Source organism: Hylobates moloch, unplaced genomic scaffold (assembly GCF_009828535.3).
Source record: "Hylobates moloch isolate HMO894 unplaced genomic scaffold, HMol_V3 SCAFFOLD_2, whole genome shotgun sequence".
In the NCBI taxonomy this organism is placed as follows: Eukaryota; Metazoa; Chordata; class Mammalia; order Primates; family Hylobatidae; genus Hylobates; species Hylobates moloch.
In genome coordinates, this window is record NW_026652277.1 from 168,772,551 (window position 1) to 168,796,314 (window position 23,764).

At 42.2% G+C, this 23,764-nt stretch overlaps 1 long non-coding RNA gene across 1 annotated transcript; it reads left to right on the forward strand.

The window, feature by feature from the left end:
* The first annotated feature begins 5,564 nt into the window (after window positions 1–5,564).
* On the forward strand, window positions 5,565–6,677 carry LOC131381896 (uncharacterized). Its single transcript, XR_009210932.1, has 3 exons — window positions 5,565–5,793; window positions 6,128–6,189; window positions 6,428–6,677. It is a non-coding gene; the product is annotated as an uncharacterized LOC131381896 (long non-coding RNA).
* The last annotated feature ends 17,087 nt before the right edge of the window (window positions 6,678–23,764 follow it).

Consider the following 23,764-nt stretch of genomic DNA (forward strand, 5'->3'; position numbering starts at 1 on the left):
TATATGTATGTATTTGCATTTATATGTGACTATATTTAGATACATGTGCCTATTTTTGGAGGACTTAGGATGATGTAACGGTGTCCATACTAGTTATGAGAATTCCCAGTGTCCAGGGAGAGTCCAGAGTAATAGAACTTCTAACTCAGGGTGTGGAACTCAGTCTTTGGCTGATTCTCGTGAGCTCAGAGGACACATGGGAGGGACAGAGAGGCCTCTCCACCACCACACTCCCTCCCTGGCTGGAGGCCAGATGGTTAAGGACTGATGGGTGCCAGAGAGCAGCAGCCCCCCGCATGTGAGTCCAGAACCCAGAGACTAGAGGAGTCCATGCCTGCTCCTGCCTCCCAGGTTTTCAGGGGAAACCCACCATCTCCACATGTCAGCAAAACAGAGGCCCTGAGTAATGACTTATCCTTCCTCCTCTCTTCCTGCAGCCTGACCAGCTCCTGGGCTCTGCAATCCATAGTTGGGGAGGAGAGAAGGGAATGTCAGTGGAAACCACTTTTGCTATAAACTGTCATCCTTCAGATGTTCTTTCAGTGGGTACAGTGTTTATTGCTGTGCTAGGTGCTGGGGAATCGAGAGTAAATAAGGGGACACCTCTGCCCTCAGGCAGTTTTTGGTCTCATGGGTTTGGGGCAATGCAGGACTGTAAACTGGAATGGTAAAAGCGAAGTGGCCCAGGTCCCATTTGTTGTAGTGGTGCACAGAGAGACAGTCTTGAGAGGTGAGGAGACACTTCCCAGAGGAAGTGACACCCAAGTTGAAACTTAGAAGACAGCCAGAGGGGTGAGAAAGGAGAAGAATTCCCAGGAGCCCTAATTAGGCAAAAGGAGTCAGGCTGGCAGGACTGAGGGAAAACAGAAAGAGTAAGCAGATGAGCTGTAAGTCTGCCTTTCTTCATAGTCCAGGACCATAGCCCTCCTGCACAAATAACTCACAATCTTCCTGTGCCCAGCTATCACCAGGCCCTCAGCTGATAGAAAAATGCAGGTTATCCCACTGCAACCTTGGCGTTATCAGTACTGCACAAAGCCCTCTTCAGCACGCAGTACAAGCAACAGCCTATAAAACCCCCAGCAAGCCTTTGTCTTGTGGCAGTCAGCTCCTCTCTTGCTGGCCTGCCCGTTGCTCCCTTGCCACATATTTTTATACTTTCTTTAATAAATCTGCCTTTCTTTATCTACAACTGTCTTGGTAAATTCTTACTGCCCATGGGATACTGGCCTCAGATAGTTACTGATCAGCAGTTACACATTCTCTAAGCAGAAGAAATACATATGCAGGGTCCCAGAGGCAGGAGGAGCAGGCAGATCAGAGGAATTTGGCTAACATGGGAAAATGGTACAATTGTCCAGGCTTCTCACTCTGTTTCAAGAAGCTTAGACTTCAACCAAAAAAAAAGGCAGGGACTACTGTTACTGAAGGCTTTTAAAACCCAACAGTGGCCTGATCCCTCTGATTGTAGCATGGTGAGGAGATTATAAGAAGCACAGGGTAGGAAGTGAGAGATGAAAGGGGCTGAAGGAAGGCAGTAGAGAAAGAGAAAAGGGAATGGATTAGGGGATGTTGAGAAAGTAGGATTGACATGATTTTGTGACTGATTGAATGTGGGGAATGAAATCAAGGATGCTGCCTGAATTTCTGTCTTGAACGTCTGGTGGATAGTGGCATCATTCATTAAGAAGGAACACTTAGGACCAAACAAGAAGAATTTATCTCGGGACAATGTCATGTTTGGGAACTTGTGAAATCCCAAGTGGAAATTTCCATAGGGAGTTGGATATCCTGATGTAGAAGAGGGGTTGGCAAACTACAGCCCATGGGGCAGCCCCTATTTTAAAAAATAAAGTTTTATTTTCAGCCACACCCATTCTTTTACCATTGTCTGTAGCTACATTTGCCCTACCTTAGCAGAGTTGAGCAGATGTGACAGAGATGGTACAATGACGATAAAATATTTGCTATCTTTTGCTTTACAGAAAAAGTTTGCCAATTCCTGGTCTAAAAGAGAAAGAGATCAGAATTCTAGCCAATTACAGTTAAAATGTCTGCTTTTGCAAACTTGACCAAAGTAAATGACCAAATGGACACATTGCCAGGGCCCCTCCAGAGCCTCAGAAGGGACCTGTTGAAGTTGTCTATTGCTACCCTGTTGAAGTTGTATATTGCTATGGGATGAATCATCCCAAAACACAGTGGCTTAAAATAAGAATTGTTTTATTTCCTCACAATTCTGGAGGTCTGCTGGGCTTGGCCAGGTGATTCTCTTCCTTGAAGTCTCTCAAGAGGATACAGTCATATGGTGGCTAGGGCTGAAACCATTTCAAAGCCTTCCTCACTCACATCTCATGGGTGAACCCAGCTGTCGCTGGAGCCTCATCTGGGACTATTAGCCAAAACACTCAGAGCTTCTCCATGTGTCTGGGCTTCCTAGCAGAATGGCAGTTGGTTTCCAAGAGAATTGGGCTGAAGCTAATTCTCCTTTATAGTCTAGCCTGGAAATCCTCAAGTGTCATCTGCATCAGAGTCACAAGCCTGCCCAGATTCTAGGGAAGAACACATAGACCCCACCTTTCCATAAGAGGCATATGGACCTCACTCTGTAAGAAGAGTACATATGGCTGAGGTCTTGTGGCTGCCATCTTGAAAAATACAACCTGCCATTGGATTCATGCAAGGAAGGGGCCCTGAGCCTGAGCATTACTAGCTTCCCTGTACATTGGTCTCTATTTACTCATGTTCTATAATTCATCCCCTTCCAGAGCTTGCCAAAAGTGCCCCCCTAAAATCCCTCCCTCTCCCACCTTGACACAGGTGAAATCCTTGAACTTTGTTGCCCAAATAGCTTCAAGAACATCTACTTCTACTGAAGGTTGAGCCAGAGGTTAGTCTCCTCCCACTGGCCAGTGGGGTCAGTGGTGGCACGAACCCCCAATATCACTGTGTCTTTGTTAGGTAAAACGACTTGTATATTTATGGCAGGTGGCACCAGAGGAATAAGCTCTGGCTGCCATTTCACGCAGCAAGTTAGGCTTCTGCTAATTCAGAGGATAGCCCCCCATCATGTTCAGTCGGGGGTATAATCACACGCAGATTTTTTGGGACTCAAAAGTGCTGCGATCTTTAATTGCCATAAACATGCAGTCCTTCTACAAAGCATGCTGAAGGATGTGCTTTTTGGCACTGTGGTTGCAGGATTGGCATGGATTTTTGGCATTCGTCCCACCTTCTATCTCAAACCAGTAGTCCCTCCAATCTGACATCATGGTATTGGGGGAGACCTCTGAGTGCTTGGCACAGCCAGCCATGTAGTATGGAGCCACTTCTGTGGCTGTACCACCATCTGACTGTAAACTCATGAGAGACCCCAGGGGAGAGAACTGCCTGGTCACGCACAGCCAACCTCCTTTTCCCCTGAATGGAACATTCTCTCAGGAAGCCTGGCTGTTTCTAACAAACTGATCTTGGCCCAGAGCCACCCCAATTTGTACAAGATTTTATATCCCTGCACCTCAGTAGTCATTAGAGTGCTGGCATCTCAGTGTTTTTCTCCCAGGCAGACTGCTCTGGCCCACCGAGTGAATCAGTGGCTGTGTTTAGATGGTTAGGAGGTTCCTTCCAAGTTTAAAACAGTATCTAAGCCTCAACTGTAAATCAATCGGAGAGACTCCCCAACCCTAATCACCAGCACTGTCAGAGCTCCAGTCCTCACTCTACCAAGATGTCCTTTTAGAAAGACAAGGACTAAAAAATGCTCACTGAGCTTGGTGATGAGAGTCAGTAGAGGGGTGGGAAGAGAAGCCATGCCATATGTCTCAGCCCATTTGTGCTGCTGTAACAAAGAGTCACAGTCTTTGATGGATTACCCAGATGACAGCCTGGGTAACCCATATAGGGCAGAAATGTATCGTCTCACAGTTCTGGAGGCTTCAAAGCCCCCAGTCAAGGTGCCAGTTATTACAGTATCCTCACGTGGCAGAAGGCAGAGGGTAAGAGGATGAACATTGTGTCTTCACACAGCGGGACAGTGAAACAGCCTGAACCCACTCCCGCAAGCTCACTTTAAAACAGCATTAATCGGCTTAAATTCCCAAAAGTCCCTGTCTCCCAACACTGTTGCATGAGGGATTAAGTTTGTACCATGTTGGGCAGGGCACACTGTAATCCCGTACTTTGGGAGGCTGAGAGAGTGGATCCCTTGAGCTCAGGAGTTTGAGACCAGCCTGGGCAACATGGGGAAACCCTGCCTCTACCAAAAATACAAAAATTAGCCAAGTGTGGTAGCACACACCTGTAGTCCCAGCTATTTGGGAGGCTGAGGTGGGAGGATCACCTGAGACCAGGAGGTCGAGGCTGCAGTGAGTCAAGATTGCACCACTGCAGTCTAGCCTGGGCCATAGAGTGAGACCTGGTCTCAAAAAAAAAAAAAAAAAAATAGTTTATAACACGTGAATTTTGAGGGACACATTCAGACCACAGCATCACAGCTGAAGAATCAGTGGGAGACAAAAATGGAAACAGTATATTAGGATAACTCTGAAGAAATGTGTCTGCAATGAAGCCAAGAGAGAATGAGCTGGAGGCCCTGGGAGTGCAGACGGCATTTCAGTGCTCACAGGGGAGCGTCCGTAGATGGCAAGAAGAGAGGAGTTACCAGGGGTGAGTTCCTGAGGAGAGCAGGGCTGTCACTGGAGGAAAGGTAGTCCTGCGGGGAAAGTAGAAAGGAGTTGGGCGGCGACAGGGAGTCTGCTGTCCTCACAGCAGGAAACGGAAGGAGGTTCCCTCAGGGCTCTTTTGCCTCCCGGAAGTACAAGGCGCCTCCATCTTCACAGCATGAAGGGTGCGGGATGGGGCAGGAAACCGGAGGGAGTCCAGGTTTTGCACCTGATAAGGAGACGCACAAAGGTAACGGGTGGGAACACAGGGCCCCTGCAGCCTCAGGAGTATCAGCTGCGACCTGGTTTGCTCGTGTCATCATTCGTCGTGGGCACCTTGTCCCCGGGGCCGGCCAGTTACTTGGCTTCCTGGCCCACCATCCTGCCGGAAGCATCCCCAGCCTGGGGATGTTGGAGGGGCCCTGGCCCCACCTGGCTGGGGATGGAGTGTGTGAGCTGCCCTAGGCTGAATCTGGGTGCGGGAGGAGAGGGGACTTAGAGGAGAGAGGGACGGTGAACTTGGTTTTGTGTGGCTGGCTGGAGTGACAATAACAAACGACTGTGTTTGAAATATTAAATTTCCTTCTCTCATCAAGAATTCATTGTACCTGCCTGGCTCCTGAAGGTGATTGAGTTTGCAATCCCTGATGTTATGGGCTGAACGTTTGTGTCCCCCCAAAATTCATATGCTGAAGCCCTGACTCACGATGTGCTAGTATTTGCAGGCAGGGCCTTTGGAGGTGATGAGGGTTAGATCAGGTCATGAGGGTTAGATCAGGTCATGAGGGTGTGGTTCCCATGATGGGATTAGTGCCCGTAAAGGAAGAGGAAGACAGCAATCTACACACACACACACACACACACACACACACACCGTCCCTTTCCCTCCTTGCAGAAGCCAAGGAGATGCCATGTGAGGATGCAGCAAGGAGTCGGGCAGTCTAAAAGCAAAGAAACATTTCATCAGACACTGCATCTGCTGACACCTTGTTCTTGCACATCCAGCTTCCAAAACCGCAAGAAATAAATGTCTGTGTCTAACCCCCAACCCTACCACCCCACCTCCCGTGTGTGGTATTTTGTGATGGCAGCCCCAGCTGACTGAGACACCTGGTTAGACCGGAATAAGCAGGTGAGGAGCACTGGGGGAGGGGTGAGAGAAGAAACTAGACTGGGCCAGATGACTGGGGGAGGGGAGACTGCCTTGCTAAATATTGTGCATTTTAACCCAAAGGCCGTGACAAGCCACTAAGGCAGGGTGTGCCACAAACTTGAGGAGCCCCAGACTCCTTGGAAAAGGAAAGAATGTCATTTGTGGAGAAAAGGGCCCCCCCACACACACACACACACTTTTCAAAGATCATATGACCTTTATAAAAGAATAGGTCCTCTGGTTCTTAGTGTTAGAGCTCAGTAAGCGAAGGTGGTTGCTTAAATTAGTAAAAGCCCTTTTCTGAATCCAACAGTACCTGAGTCCCTTAAGAGTGGCCAAAGAATAAAGAATCCACTGAGTTGACATTCCAGTTCAGTAAGTTGTAGGGACATTGTTTTGAAAGAATCGGTAGGCAAGGGAGCACCAACCCATAACTCACCTCAAGCCCAGTCCCTTCCGGAACCTTTCCCTGTCTGTGAGCAGTGATGGATTATTGCAAATGTTGTTTAGTTTCATTTGACCTACTTTGCAAAACCAAGTTTCAATATACGAGTAACTGTGGGAGCTAAGGCCACTGCATTTGATCTCTCTGAATATCCTTTCTACCTACCAGGCTGCAATCAGTAGTAATCACCGTTGAACATCCATGAAGCAATTCTTCCAAAATTACCTTGCATCAAAGACTGCACAAGAACTGCTCTAAGTGGAAGAACTGATGTCGGCAACCAGGGTTCCACCAGGGGCTGCAGACAGCCCTTGACCTTCAGGTGGGAAGGTGTCACTGAGTTCAGACACTCTGGCAATCCCTAGCAATCAACATTCTGATAAGAAAATAAGTGGAAAGGTAAAATTAGACAAAGAGATTATTACCTTAGAGGACAATTAAGCATTGGTGGCTAAACATACCCTTACAATTTTTATTTTACTGGTAGCTATGATTTATTGTAGTTTGTCCATCTGTGCCAGGCACTAACAGCACTATGAAGTGCCTATACCACACTACAATCACCAGATTTTTCTCTTTTATTATTACCACTTATAGATCAGGACATTGAAACTCATTTGCCCAAAGTATGCCAATGGAAATTGGCAGAGCCAGGTTCTAACCCAAATATCTAGGTCTTAAGTGATTACTTTTAACCACTGCACGGCGATTTACTACTGGGAGGAGGAATAATAATATCTCGACTTGATTGATTAATGCCTACATACTAGGCATTTTACTAAGCTGTTTTTTAAATGTTTCATTTCATTTGTAATTGACACATAGCAATTGTACATATTTGTGGGGTTCAGTGTGATGTTTCGGTGCATGGACATACTGTATAATGATCAATTAGGGTAATCAGCATATCTAACACTTTAAACATTTATCCTCCCTGTGGTGAGAAAATTCAAAATCTTCTAGTTATTTTGAAATATACAATATATTATTATTAGCTATAGTCACCCTAGTGTGTAATAGAACACCAGAATTTATTATTTCTGTCTAACTGGAATTTTGAAACCATGGACCAACCTCTCTTCTCTCCCCAACTACCTTCCTCATCCTCTGGTACCACTATTCTACTCTAATTATATGAGATCAAGCTTTCAAAAAAAAGTTTGTCAACAAATAAGAATTGTACATATTCATAAGGTACATAAGACGTTTCAATACATATAATGTATAGTGATCAAATCAGGGTAATTAGCATATATGTCATCTCAAATGTTTATCATTTATTATATATTTGTGTCGGGAACATTCAACATCCTCCTTTTAGCTATTTGAAACTATTCACTGTATTATTGTTGACATTCTACAGTGGTGTATAACTAGAACATATTCCTCTTTTCAAGCTGTAATTTTGTAGCCTTTAACAACTCTCTCCCTATCCCTCCCTTCCTGGGACCCTTCTCAGCCTCTAGTATCTTCTGTTTACTTTTTACTTCTTGAGATCAACTTCTTTTAGCTGCCACCTGTGAGTGAGAACATGCAGTGTTAATCTTTCTGTTCCTGGCTTGTTTAACATAATGTACTCTAGCTTCATCCATGTTGCTGCAAATAATAGGATTTCATTATTTTTTATGGCTGAATAGTATTCCATGGTATGTATATACCACATTTTCTTTATCCATTCATGTGTGGTCACACAACTAGGTTGATTCCATGTCTTGGCTATTGTGAACAGAGCTGCAATAAACCTGGGGCTGCAGATGACTCTTTGATATAATGATTTCCATTCTGTTGGATAAATGCCCAGTAGTGAGATTGCTGGATCATAAGGTACTTCTATTTGTAGTTTTTTGAGGAGCCTCCATACTGTTCTCCAGAGAGATTGTACTAGTTTAAATTCCCACCAACTGTGTAGAAAAGTTCCCCTTTTTTCTGCATCCTCACCAGCATGTGTTATTTTTTGTCTTTCTGATAATAGCCATCCTAAATGGGGTGAGCTAATACCTCATAGTGGTTTTGACTTCCATTTCGCTGAGGATTAGTAATACTGAGCACGTTTTCATATATTTGTTGGACATCTGTATGACTTCTTTTGAGAAATGTCTGCTCAGATCATTTGCCCATATTTTAATTGCATTGGTTTTTTGCTGTCGAGATGTTTGAGTTCCTTGTATATTCTGGACACTAGTCCCCTGTCCAATTAGTAGTTTACACAACACTAGACACCATACCCGGTTCTTTACACACGTTATTTCATTTACTCCTCACTCCAACCCTATGAGGGAGGTGCTATTTACTGCCACTCTCATTTTACCCATAGAGACTTCAGCAGAGGTTCATAACTTCCCCAAAGTCACACAGCTTTTGTGGCAGATGGAGCAGGGTTGGATGCCAGAGCCGGGCCCTCCAGCCCCACGCCTCGCTGCTGCAGGAGCCCGCTCATCTGCAGTCACTGCCATAGGCATCAATGGTAGTACCCAGATTAAGGATTTATTGAGCACCTACTGTATTCACAGAACTCTAATCAGTCTGAAAGCCCAAGCAATGAAGCAAACAAAGCCAAGGAATGATAGAAATCGCAGAGTTCAAACCAGAGTCTAGGGCCTGAAGTGCACTGCATGGGCCGGGTTAAACTGAATGAAACCTTCCGATTTTGATCCTTTTCATTATTTATCATTCATACCCATAAATACCTTTAAGGGGATTAGTTTTAGTTGCAAAGTGAACAACAAATAGGCAACAAATCAGCTCTTCCAACATTTTCTTCTCCTGAAAAGGCTCTTTGAAAGCCCTGTTTTGCAGAGACTTGCTCCTTTTGCATAACGGGTAAATCGTAGGAGACCTGGTAGATTATGCTACATACTTAATGTGGAAAGGTTGCTTCATCCAAGAGCCTGGAGTTTTCGTAGACATTGTCCTGATACTTCCCCTTGGGCAATACCAGCGCCTGCAGGCAACAGCTCTGACGCACTTAAGACTTAAATACTACCCACAGAAGTGCTGGCTTGGCTGGGAAAACCTTTTGCTAAACAGAAGAGCAACATTTTTTTTTTTTTTCTGGAATTTGCAAACAGCATTTATTCTCAGCCTTGCCTTCCAAACGTTCCAATTGGACATTGCCGGGCAGCGTGGAAGCAGAAGCGAAAGTCGGCCAGGCCGGCAGGGGGCGGCACACCCCACACTTCGCTGCGCGCCCTCGCCTCCTTGGGAGGGAGTGTCCAGTTCTCAAAACCTGTCGTGTGTTTTGTCCCAAGTGACTTCAGCCAGCAGATGGTTCAAGTCCTGAGGCTGCAAAATTCGGGGTGGAAGGAGTGGGGCGTAAGGCTGAGAGTGGGGAGAGCAATCCAGGGGCACCAGGGTGGGAGCCGCAGCGGGCCCGTGGCCGCCCGGAGGACACTGATGCTTCTGGAGCGCGCGAAGGGTCCCCCGCCGGAGAGGAACAAGGCCGCTTGCGCTCCGCAGAGGCGCGGGCACGGGGCGGGGGCCCGGGGGAGGGGCGCGGGTGGGCGGCCCCCTCCCGCAGGCCCATGATGGCCAGGCCAAGGCCGCTGGGAAAGGCAGGACGCTCGCCCCTGCGCTGCCAGCTGGGCTTTTCTCCTTCCCCCGCCCTGTGTTCCAGGGCGCGACCCCGTTCGGTGCAGCCACTGGCTCCGGGGCTGAGCCCCAGGTAGGTGGGTCGGAGGCCCTGAGAGAACTGGGGGTTGAGGGCGTTTCTGCTTCTAAGCGCAAGCACGGGGAGCCCTGATGCTCCAGCCCCTGGACACTGGATTGGAAACTGTCAAGGGCAGGAGATGTTTTGCAGGAGGCCACCCTCTGTCTTCCTCTGTTCTAACACCTGCTGGACTCAGGGAATCCTGATACCTGTTATTTTTTACCAGAAAAAAATTCTAACAGCAGAAAAGTCAATGTGATGGGTTACGCCTCCTTAACGTGCCCCATTTGACCTTGTAAGCTTCCTTCCACAGACTGACCTTGTTTTGTGCAATCAGTGTGATCTTATGTCAGCTATGCAAAACAATTTTTGTTTACTGAATCTGGTTTAAAAGGCAAGAAGTTTCTTCCCATAGGGCACTTTGATCCTCTGTGGAAAGGGATGTGTATGCCTTGAAACACGGACAGTCACATGCGATGCTTGGTTTTGTGTAGCACTAACATGAGATAATCTTTTCACTGGTTTTCAGAATTGTGGAGAGTTCACTTAGGAAAATAAGCATGTGTATCAATGGATGACTAATATGGACATGTACTTTAACTGATTTCACAGAAGCAGTGCTCCTGATATTTTGAGACACTAATTTTATTTGGTTCTTCTTTACCATATGATCAATTAGCTGCTTACCTCATAAATTACAGAGGGAGAAGGTACTTCCTGTCTTCTCTTTAAATCTCTTGTCCCTTATTTAAAGAAGCAATAGGGCACGTGCAGTGCCTCACTCCTGTACTCCTAGCACTTTGGGAGGCCAAGACAGAACTGCTTGAGCACAGGAGTTCAAGACCAGTCTGGGCAACATGGCAAGACTTCATCTCTACAAAAAATACCAAAAAAATTATCCAGGTATGGTGGCCACACGCCTGTACCCCAGCTACTCGGGAGCTGAGGTAGGAGGATGATTGAGCCCAGGAGGTCAAGGCTGCAGTGAGCCGAGATTGCACCACTGCACTACAGCCTGGGCAACAGAGCGAGACCTTGTGCCAAAAAAAAATGTTTTTTAAAAAAAGAAGTAATAAACGAGAAATCTTTTTGCTACATTTAATTTATCCTCCACTATTCTAAAGTTTAAGTTTCAATAGTTTATAAGTACAGTGAAATTAATACTTTAAAGTTAGCTGATATGCTGATATGCTTAAAAACTGGAAAATATTTTAATTTTAGAAAATTCTGGGTGGGGTACGGTGGCTCACGCCTGTAATCCCAGCACTTTGGGAGGCTGAGGCGGGTAGATCACTAGGTCAGGAGTTCGAGACCAGCCTAACTAACATGGGGAAACCCCATCTCTACTAAAAATACAAAAATTAGCTGGGCGTGGTGGCATGCACCTGTAATCCCAGCTACTCAGCAGGTTGAGGCAGAGGAATTGCTTGAACCTGGGAGGCAGAGGTTGTGAGCTGAGATCACGCCACTGCACTCCAGCCTGGGTGACAGAGCAAGACTCGGTCTAAAAAAAAAAAAAAAAAAAAAAATCTATTCCATTTAGTAATTGACCTATATGATACATATGCATACATGTGTAAAAGTGTATATATATTCATATGTATATGAAATAGGTATATTATACATTGTACTGAGTTTATACTTTTATTGCCCATCACTAAGACCCTTTTTGACTTTAAAAGTGGGTTATACAGACCTGTGAAACAAGCAGCAAAAATGAAAACACTGCACTTTTGTGTGGTTCCATAAACACACAAGAATAGTGGAGGTCAGGACCCATGCTGCTGGCCAGGCGTGAAGTTGGCATTATCAATAATCACTGTAGTCTCTGTGGGTGCTGATGAATCTGAATTCCCCACATGTCGTGCCTTGGGAATTGCTCATTTGACTAGATTACTGGTTTGAGGTTGTCGCTGTTGTGTTCCTTACAAGAGTAGAAAACAAGTGCACAAAATTGAATTTAGGTAAGTGGAAGTTTAATGCAGTCACAGCAGCACCCCACACAAAGAAGGCAATCAACAAATGTAGCCTTGATAAGGGTCCCTCCCTAGGCCAGTCACCTACTCCCTCTGCTGGATGACAGCCCTCCAGTATCTGCACTCAGCTCCCACATTCCCGGAGCTTCTCTTCTCAGACTACACAGAGCCCAGAGCTTCAGGTCTCTCCATATCCCTCATCAACACCTCCTGAAAGTGTGAGACCTTAGAGAAGCCCATGTCCTCCAGGTGTGGCCAGGAGAGCTGAGAAAGAGCCCTCGGGTCCTTTCTTATCATCCCTTGTTCAGGTGTTCTATTTCTGTTAATCCTACAAATAGTCATTTTAAAAAATACCATTCATTTTAAACCAGTAGCTCAGCTGTCCTGTGTAAGCTCCACACCCTCAACTCTATAGCTGATTACATAGTTCATTATTAAGCTAATTTAAGAAATGTTAAGTATATGAAAAAGTACAGAGTGAACAAACACTGAAGCAACTTACCAACTTTCCCACAACCTGCAGTTAAGAATTGTGAACATTTTGTCCTTTTAACTTTTCCCCAGTCCCTGGAACTTTCTGGCTTATCCTCTCTTCTCTAACCCAATCTCCCTCAGCCACAATCATGATGAAGTGGGTACTCATCCAACCTGCTTTGGAACATTTAAAAATTCCTTTAATTCGTTTTTAAAAGTCAACTTTACATATGCTCATAGTTTAAAGAGTCAAAAAGTTCTATAAAAAAGCTTGAATTTCCTTCTCCCAGAGGCAAACACTTCGACTCTTTAAACTGATCCTGTTGGCATTTACCTTCAAATCGCTAAATAACCTTCTGACCCTGGTACTTCTTTTTTCAGTTTTAATCATTACCTGTGGACTTCCCACCCTGCAATATTAGGATTTAGTTCTCTTTAATGTACCATCAACAATATACCACACACACACACACACACACACACACACACACCATACATACACTGTGCATACATACCACACACACTACACACCTCACACACACACCACACACCCACAACACACCATACACCATGTACACACACAGACCACACACAGATCACCCACCACACACTGCACACACACACCATACATACACTATGCACATACACCGTACTTACACCACGCACACACACCATATACACACCACAAATCCATAACACACATAAACTCATAAACACACCATGCACACCACACAGCATGCACACACACACCACACCCACACACTATGCACACCCTACTTTTCATTGTTTGAGGAACCTCCATTCTGTTTTCCATAATGGCCACAATTTACATTCCCCCTAACAGTGTGCCAAGCTTCCCTTTTCTCCGTATCCTCACCAACACGAGTCATCTTTTCCCTTTTTGATAAGTCATTCTAGTAGGTTTAGGGTGATATTACTGTGTAGGTTTTTCTTTTGTTTTGTTTTTTATTTTTAGAGATAGGTCTTACTCTGTCACCCAGGCTGGAGTGCAGAGGTGTGATCATAGCTCACTGCAACTTCAAACTCCTGGGTTCAAGCAATCTTCCTGCCTCAGCCTCCCAAGTAGCTAGAACTACAGGTACACAATACCATGTCCAGCTAATTCTTTATTTCTTTGTAGGGACAGGGTCTCACTATGTTACTCAGGCTGGTCTCAAAACTCCTGGCCTCAAGCAATTCTCTCTCCTTAGCCTCCCAAAGTGCTGGGATTACAGGCATGAGCCACCATGCGCAGCCCATATGTTTCTTTGATTTGCATTTTTCTGATGAGTAGTGAATTTGAGCACCTTTTTATATACCTGTTTGCCACTTGTCTGTCTTTTGTTGATAAATGTCTATTCAGGTCCTTTGCCCATTTAAAAAATTGGGTTATTTGGGTTTTCTTTTTGCTATTGAGTTGTTTGAGCTTCTTACATATTTTAGAAATTAACTCCAATCAGATGTATGGTTTGCAAATATTTTCTGCCATTCCTTATGTTACCTTTTCATTCTATTCATTTTTTCCTTTGCTGTGCAGAAATGTGATGCAATCCCATTTGTCTATTTTGTTTTTGTTACCTTTCCTTTAGGGTCATATCCAACAAATCAATGCCCAAACCAATGTCAAGAAGCTTTTCTTCTATGTTTTCTTCCAGTAATTTCACAGTTTTAGATCTTATGTTTATGTTTTTAATCTATTTTGAGTTACTTTTTGTATGTGGCATGAGATAAAGGTCCAATTTCAGTCTTCTCTATGTGAATATTCAGTTTTCCCAGTACCATTTATGGAGGAGACAATCTATTTCCCATTTTGTGTTCTTGGCACCCTTGTCAAAGATCAGTTGAATGTAGATGCATGGATTTATTTCTGGATTCTCTGTTTGGTTTCATTGATCCTTGTATCTGTTTTCATGCCAATACCATACTGTTTTGATTACTGTTGCTTTATAATATATATCGGAAAATATAATGCTTCCAGCTGTGTTCTCTGCTCCAGATTGTTTTGGCTATTCAGGTTCTTTTATGGTTCCATATGAATTTTAGGATTGTTTTTCTTTTTTTGTAAAGAATTATATTGGAATTTTCATAGGAGTTGCATTCAATCTGTAGATCACTTCAGATGGTATAGACATTTTAATAATATTAATTCTTTCAATCCATGAACATGCGCTGTCCTTATATGTGTCTTCTTTAATTTCCTTCACCAATGTTTTATAATTTTCAATGTACAAGTCTTTCACTTCTTTAGTTAAGTTTATTCCTAAATATTTTATTCTTTTTGGTTCTATTGTAAATGACATTGTTTTCTTGATTTTCTTTTAAAAATAGTTGTGTATAGAAATGATACTGACTTTTATATGTTGATTTTGTATCCTGCAACATTACTGAATTCATTTTAATAATTCCAACAGTTATTTTGTTGAGGCCCTAGGGTTTTCTACATATATGATCATGTCATCTGCAAACAGAGATAATTTTACTTCTCCCTTTCTGATTTGCATGCCTTTGCTTCTTTTTCTTGTTTAATTATTTCAGCTTGGATTTACAGTACTATGTTGAATAGAAGTGGTGAGAGTGAACATCCTTGCCTTGTACCAGGAAATCTTTCCATTTTCCACTCTTTGATTATGATGTTAACTGTGGGCTTTTCATATATTACCTTTGTTGTGTTGAGATAAGTTATTTCTATGCCTATTTTATTGAATGTTTTAATCATGAATGAATGTTGAACTTGTCAAATGTTTTTTCTCTATTGAGATGATCATGTTGTTGTTTTTTTTGTTAATGTGGTGTATCACATTGACTAATTTGTGTATGTTGAACCATTCTTTTAATGTGCTGTGGAATTGGGTTTTCTAGCATTTTATTGTGGAATTTCACATCTGTGTTCATCAGGGATATTGGCCTGTAGTTTTCCTTTCTTGTGGTATCTTTATCTGGCTTTGGTATTAAGGTGATGCTAGACTCATAAAATGAATTTGGAAGTTTTCCTTCTTCTGTTTTTTGGAAGAAATCAAGAAAAGTTGCAATTAATTTTTCTTTACATGTTTGATAAAATTTACCCATGAAGTCATCTGGACCTGAGCTTTCCTTTTTAGGAATGGGAGTGGGGTTGATGACTGATTCAACTTCCTTTTGTTATTGGTCTATTCAGGCGTTCTATTTCTTCTTGATTCAGTTTTGGTAGGTTGTATGTTTTTAGGAATTGATCCATTCCTTCTAGATTCTCCAATTTGTTGGTGTATAATCGTTCATAATAGCTCCTTATAATACTTTTATTTCTGAGATATCCATTGTAATACCTTTTTTCATTTCTAGTTTTATTTATTTACATTTCTCTCTTCTTTTCCTAGTCTAGCTAAGAGTTCGTTGATATTATTTTCTTTTTCAAAAAGCCAAGTCTTAGTTTTGTTGTTTTTTCTGAGGGGAAGGGAGTTCTCTTATCTATTTTGATTTACTTTTGCTCTGATCTTTATTATTTCCTTTCTTCTGCTAACTTTGCTTGGTTTGTTCTTCTTTTTCTACTTCTTTGAGATGTAAAGTTAGGTTGTTTATCTGATATCTTTATTTTTTTGATAAAGGCATTTTTTCTTATAAACTTCCCTGTTAATACTTCTTTTGCTGCATCCCATTAGTTTTGAGATATTTTGTTTTCATTTTCATATTTTTAAAACATTCTTTGACTTCCTCTTTGACCTAATGGTTGTTCAGGAGCGTGTTGATTGGTTTTCATGTATTTGTGAGTTTTTTTTTACTGTTATTGATTACTAGTTTCGTTCCTTTGCGATTAGAAAAGATATTTGAAATGAATTTGCTCTTCTTGAATATTTTAAGATTTGTTTTGTGACCTAGCATGTGATATATCTAATGCTATGTGCACTTGAGAAAATGTGTTTTCATTTGCTGTTGGTTTGAGCAGTCTGTGTATGTCCGTTAGGTCCATTTTGTCTTTAGTGTTGTTAGTTCTGCTGTTACCGCTTTTCTGTCTGGATGATCTATCCATTATAAAGAGTACAGTATTGAAGTCACCTACTGTTATTGTATTGCTGTCTGTTTCTCCCTTCAGGTCTGTCAATGTTTTCTTTATATATTTAGATGCACTTGGATGTTGGGTGAATATATACTTGTAATTGGTATATCTTCCTGATGAATTGACCCTTTTATCATTATATAATGACCATCTTTGTCTCTTGTAACAGTTTTTAAAAGTCTATTTTGTCTGATGTAATTATAGCCACTCCTGTTTTCTTTTTGTTATTATTTTCATAGAATATTTTTTTCTGTATTTTCATATTCAGCCAAGGTGTGTCCTTAAAGTTGAAGTGAGTCTCTTGTAGGCAGCATGTGTTGGATCCTAGTTTTTATCCTGTTCAACTACTGTATGTCTTTTGATTGGAGAATTTAATCCATTTACATTAAAGTAATTATTGATAGGAAAGAATTTGCTTTTGTCATTTTGTTAATTGTTTTTCTGACTTATGCCTAATTCTTTTGTTCCTTTCTTCCTATCTTTCTGTTATCTTTTGTTTAAAAAAATTGGATAATTTTTGGAGTGGTATTCTTTGGATCCTTTCTTTTTATCTTTTGTGTATCAACTAGACATTTTTTTGTTTTGGTTATCAGGAGGCTTACAATAAACATTTTATAATTGTAACAATCTATTTTAAGTTGATAACAATTTAAGTTAGATTGCATACAAAAACTACACTTTTACTTCTCCTTCATCCCATTTTGTTATTGATGTCACAATATACATCTCTTTATACTGTGTATCCATTAATACGTTATTATACCTATATTTATTTTTAATACTTTTGTCTTTTATTCTAAAGTTAAAAGTGAAATATATACCATCATTACACTATTAGACTATTTTGAATTTGACTATATACTTACATTTGCCAGTGAGCTTTATATTTTCATGTACTTACATGTTACTAGTTAGCACCCTTTTGTTTCAACTTGAAGAATTCCTTTTAGCATTTCTTTTAAGGGAGGTAATTCTAGCAGTGATGAACACCCCCAGCTCTTGTTTGTCTGAGAAAATCTTTCTCTCTCTATTTCTAAAGGACAGACTTTTTGTGTGTAGAATTCTTGGCTAACAATTTTATTCTTTCAGCACTTTGAATGTAACACCCCATTCTCTCCTGTTCTGCAAGGTTAATGCAGAAAAATTTGCTGATAGCTTATGAGGAGGGGAGCAGCTGTATGTGATGGTCACTTTTCTTTTGCTGCTTTCTAAATTTACTCTTTGTCTTTGACTTTTGCCAATTTACTTATAATGTGTTTTGGTATAATTTTATTTGGGTTGATCCTCTTTGAGGATTTTTGAGTTTGATATACCTGATGTCCATATTCCTTGCAAGGTTTTGGAAGTTTTCAGGCATTATTTATTTAAATAAGGTTTCTGTTTTTCTCTCTCTTTCCTTCTAGGACTTCCATAATATATATATTATTTCCCTTTATAATATCACATAAATCCTGTTGGCTTTCTTACTTTTTTTCATTTTTTTTTCTTTTTATCATCTGACTGGATAGTTTCGTTGACCTGTCTTCAAGTTCACAAATTCTTCTCATTTTTGTAGAGCCTGCTGCAGAAGCTCTTTGTTGCATTTTTTTCCCATTTCATTCACTGCATCCTGCAGCTCCAGAATTTCTGTTTAGTTCTTCTTTTATGATTTCTAACCTTTTGTTGAAATTCTAATTTTGTTTATGAATTGGTTTCTGATTTTTATAGTTTTATCTGTTCTTGTTCTCTTGTAGCTCACTGAATTTCCTTAAAAATGGTTATTCTGATTATTTGTCATACAGTTCATGTATCTCCATTTCTTTGGGGTCAGTTACTGGAACTTTATTAGTTTCTTTTGATGGTGCCATGTTTGCTGCTTCTTCATGATCCATACAGCCTTGTGTTGATGTCTGTTTATTTGAAGGAGCAAACACTTCTTCCTGTCTTTACATGCTGATTTCTGCAGGTAAAGACCCCCTGCCATGTCCTCAGACTGATGAGACTGCCTCCAGGATTGTAATTGAGTGAGATTGGAGTCAGGTCACATGGATGCTGCAAGGTCTTCATTTGGATCCACTTGTTACTGGAGGGTGCAGGCAGGCAGGGTTACTGCTGGATCCCCAGGTGCATGGGACTGACTCTGGGACCACGATCAAGTAAGGCTGGAGCCAAGCTACAGAGACGCTTCTTGGTCTGCACTTGAGTCCACAGATGGTAGGCCTGAAATCAGGGTAGACAGGTGTGGCTCCTGCTGTGTCCCTGAGTGGTCTTCCACCTGGATGGGTGCCCCTGGGACTGTGGGAGAGCAGAGATGGAGCTGAGTCAGAGCTGCTTCATGGTCTGCAGTCAGGACCAAGGTCAGCAGTCTTGTTACTAGAAGTGCTGATGGGTATAGGGTGCTCTCACGGTCCCTGGGCGGGCAGGCCTGCCTCCAGACCACCATTGAATGGATCTGGAGCTGGACCACAGGGCTGCATCAGGATCCACAGTCAGGACTGAAGTCAGCAGTTCTACTACCAGGGGCACAGACAGGTGTCACTGCATTCTTGAGCAGGCAAGACTGACTCAGGATGATGGTAGAGTGGGGCTGGGGCTGGGCCATAGGCCTGCTTCAGGATCCACATTCAGGACAGGGGCAGCAGGTCTGTTACTGGGGACACAGACAGGCATGGGTTATTCTGGTTTCCTTACCAGATGGAGCTGGTTGCAGGCTGCAGCCAAGGGGGCCTGGAGCCAACTCCATAGAAGGATGGGGCTGCTTTGGTGTACAGCTAGGACCACATTCAGCAAGCCTACTACGGGGGTTCAGGTCTGCTTTCTTAAAGTACCTCTCCTCCGTCTCGGGCTTTACCGGGGTTTCATAACCTCCTACCTGGATCCTAGATCTCCCACAGAGGCACTTTTGTCCATGAATGGCTGCCAGATTATTGTCTGTGTCAAGGAGACAGAGGATGCAAGCTGGAGACCTCCTGTTCCACCATATTAATCATATCGCTCCAATTTTTCTTTTGTTGCATGTGCTTTTGGTGTCGTGTCCAAGAATCCTTTGTCAAATTCAAGGTCATGAAGATAAACCCTATATTTTCTTCTAAAAGCATTACGGTTTTAGCTCTTATATTTATGTTCTTTTGCATGTGGCTATCCATTTGTCCCACCACTATTTGTTGAAAACACTGTTTTTCTCCATTCGCACCCCTGTTGAATATCAATTGACTCAGTAATCTTAATATCTTGTATGTCTATAAATGTCTTAACTCTACCTTTATACCTAATTAACGGTTTGGCTGGGTAGATAGTTCATTTTTACTCAGAACTATTTTTTAGTTTCTGTGGCGCTGTTAAGATGTCTTATGCCATTCTCATTCTTTATGCTTTGCGTGCAACCTGTATTTTCTCTCTAATAATTTGTAGGACTTTTTTACTGCTAGTACTCTAATACTTCATTATGACATAACTCATGTGGGTTTGTTTTTTGGGTGGGCCATTTAATTACACAAATTCACGTCCTTTAGTTCTAGAGATTTTTCTTCATCTTCATTATAAACACACATATACACACATACATATGCATACATGTGTTTCACTTTTACTTGTTCATATATATAAATACACAAACATTATGACATCTCAGTGATATATACGCACACATTTTGACATTTTACCCAAGAAAATATGGATATTCTTTTACATAACCATGATACCCTTTCAACATACTTTTAAACATTAAAAATAATTCCATAACATTATTTAATACCCTGTTTACATTCTAGTATCTCTAATTGTCCTCAAAATGCCTGTTATAGTCGTCATTGTTCTTTGAGTCAGGATCCAGTCAATGATCACGTATTACATCAGATTGTTGTGTCTCAATTCTTTCTTAATCTAGACTAGCCCTACACACACACAGGCACACACACACATGCACACATACACACATGAATACATACACACACTTTTTCTCATTGTTCATTAAATTTTATTTTCCTGATTAGCAGGGATTTGATGTTTTTTCTGTAGATTTCTTCCTACTAGCCTGTTGCAAATTTTTATATTGTGATTTGTTTTTGTTTTGTTTTGGTTTTGTTGAGACGGAGTCTCTCTCTGTCGCCAGGCTGGAGTGTAGTGGTGCAATCTCGGCTCACTGCAACTTCCACCTCCCAGGTTCAAGCATCTCTCCTGCTTCAGCCTCCCAAGTAGCTAGGATTACAGTTCACGCCCAGCTAATTTTTTGTATTTTTAGTAGAGAGGGGGTTTCACCATGTTGGCCAGGATGGTCTCAATCTCTTGACCTCGTGATCCGCCCGCCTTGGCATCCCAAAGTGCTGGGATTACAGGCGTGAGCCACCGTGCCCGGCTGTTTTGTTTTGTTTTTAGACACACACAGGGTCTCTCTATGTTGCTCAGGCTGGTCTCAAACTCCTGGCTTCAGGTGATCCTCCTGCCTCAGTTTCCTATATAGCTGGGATTATGAGCACAAGTCACCACATCCAGCCATGTTTTAAAAAATGTTACCTATCCCTCCCAATGTTCCTTTTCCAAGTCATGATAAAAGCACCGAATAGAACTGGACTGATGACATGGCCCTCTGGCATGGCACTAGAAACCGCTCTTCAAGTGGATGGCGATCTATCCAGCAAGAATTTTTGGATACAGTAATGTCACCTGCTATAATTTCACTTCATGCTTCTGCTTTTTGCACAGGGCTAGCGTGAGCATCCCTGTGCAATGGCTTATTGGGAAATTGATGTGCATTGCACCGGAAGCAATCTCCTCATCTTCCTGCTTACTCATCAGACTGAAAAAGGAAACACAGACTACCATTCATTGTGTGGCTACAAGGCACTATGCATTTTCATACAATGTATCTAAAGCCCATAATACTCACCAAAATAAACCATTGCTGCCACAATTTAAGAGATGAGTGGAATGAAGCTCAGAGGTAAAGTAATGGGTTTAAATTATAGTCTTATCTGACTCCAAAAACCATTCTCTTGCTGTTCCTTCACACAGCTTATCAGGATCACCATGTCCTGATCTTTTTCTGAGCATTCAGTCTCCTATTTCCTTTCTAAGTGCTCAGCAAAACATTTGCCAGCCCAATTCTTAATTTCATTATCATCAGCAAAATAATCAGAATTAATTAGTGAATGGTTTCTTCCTAGCACCCCTTTAAGAAACTTTCCCCTGCAATCTACATGGGCACTAGCTTCAGCCCTTAACTATAAATAACAGTCAGTAATAAAGAATGTAGAAGCCTAATAATAAAGGGTCCGGGTTTTTAATTATTCAAAAAAAGTTTTAAATGAAATCTCCTCCAAACATAGACACACACACACACACACACACACGTACACACACACAATGTGAAAATCTCAAAGACAACTGATGATTACTTTTATGCAAATTTATGTGACAGTAAAGAAATGCACAGTAGGTATGAATCTCCACGTTTTCCTTACCTTTCAAGAAATAACTTTAAAGAAAATAGGAATATTGTTTAGTATAGGAAACTCTGGCCAATAAGATGAAATCTATACCTGCATCTAGAAGCTTCACCTGAGAGATGGCTAAGCCTATTTCCTAGCCCCCAAATCACCTTGGTGCCTATGCCATCTCCTCACGGGTGGTAATCTGAGAAAGCTGTAAAATCTCTTCTTTGATCCCTTCTGGGACTTCACTGATTGGAGTAGCTCTTTTCTTTGGTTCAATTACATCAGAAAATAATTAAACATGTTGGAATAAATAAATAAGTCAACTTCCAACATTTTCTTTATTCTATTTATTTTATGTTTTGAGACAGAGTCTCACTCTATCACCCAGGCTGGAGTGCAATGGCACCATCTTGCCTCACTGCAGCCTCAACTCCCCCAGGCTCGGGTGATCCTCCCACCTCAGCCTCCCAAGTAGCTGGGACTATAGGCTTATACCAACACACTCGGCTACTTTTTATATATTTTGTAGAGATGGAGTTTTGTCATGTTGCTCAGTTTAGTCTTGAACTCCTGGGCTTAAGTGATCTGCCCACCTCAGCCTGCCAAATTGCCAGAGTTATAGGCAAGAGCCACTACACCCGGCCCAACATTTTCAAATGCATAATTGCAAAATATTTGTCTTTTGAAAACTTTACATTATAAATTCTTTAGATGGAAACAAAAAGTTATTAGGAAACCAAAATTAAAATGAAAGGCAATAAAATATTGGTTATTCTTCCATGTATTCATATAACAAATGTGTGTAGATTGTGCACCATATCATAGGCCTGGGACAAAGCTGAATTGAAGAACAGGCAGGCATGGCCATAGCCCACACTGAGCTCACAGGTGAGTGGGGTGACAGACAAGGACACAGGCAATTACACTCAGTGTGGGAAACCCACAATGGGGAAGCAAGGGGTGGTGGGTGTCCATTGGAGGCCTAACCCAGCATTGGTGGAGAGGCTCAGGAGAGACTTCTGAGGTCATTTCTGTGCTGATATCTGAAGGAAGAATGAGTGAGAAAAGTTGGCTGAGGGTGTGGGGATGGAAGGAATAATCTTTCAGGCAGAGGGAAGAATATTTGTAAGATCTAGAGCTAATTGAAAGGCATGCATATTGGAGGATATAAGCATAACTGATAGTGCCTGTGAGATGGGTATTGCCAAAACGTGAAGCTGGAGAAGTAAACCAAGATCAGACCATGAAAGTCTTTACAACATACCAGAGAGTGACATATTGGGTTGACATATCAGCAGGGTAATGCTGTGGGTAGGAGTTCAGTTAGAAGGATGTTGAAATAATGCAGGTGCAAGGTGACAGTGGCCTGAACCAAGATAATGGTGGTGAGTGTCTAGGGAAGCAGGTGGCCAAGGTTGGACTTGGATGGATTGGATTGGGAAGTGGGGGTGGAGTGGTAGGCAAGGAATAGGGAGAGGTGGAGTACAGAACCCAGGTTTCTGATTTGTGTAAAAGGTGATGCTGTTCACTGATGAAAGAGAACACAGGAATAGCAACGGATGGCAGGGAATGTGGGAACTTGACGGGTGGGTTGAATATTCAAGTAGAGACATACAGACAGGTATCAGACATACATGTAGTCTCAGGAATATAAGCATGGAGTTCCCAGCACAGAGAGGCTTCTTGAAGCCTCAGGAGTCTACATGCAGGGTGAGAAGGGAAGAGAGGTCAAGGCACAATCCCTGAGGAACTCCAGCATCAAAGGAGGAGAGCTTCAGGAGACGAGGAAACATGGAGGAAGAGATAGGCTTTTAGGGAGACAGTGGAGTATGATATCACAGGCTCGACAATGAACAAAGGTATAGTTGCACGTACATTGGTGCACAGAAAACATTCTTTCTGAGACTCAAACATGAGCCCACTGATTTCTTGTTCAGCTACTCTATTCCTGGCATATAGATTTAAAGG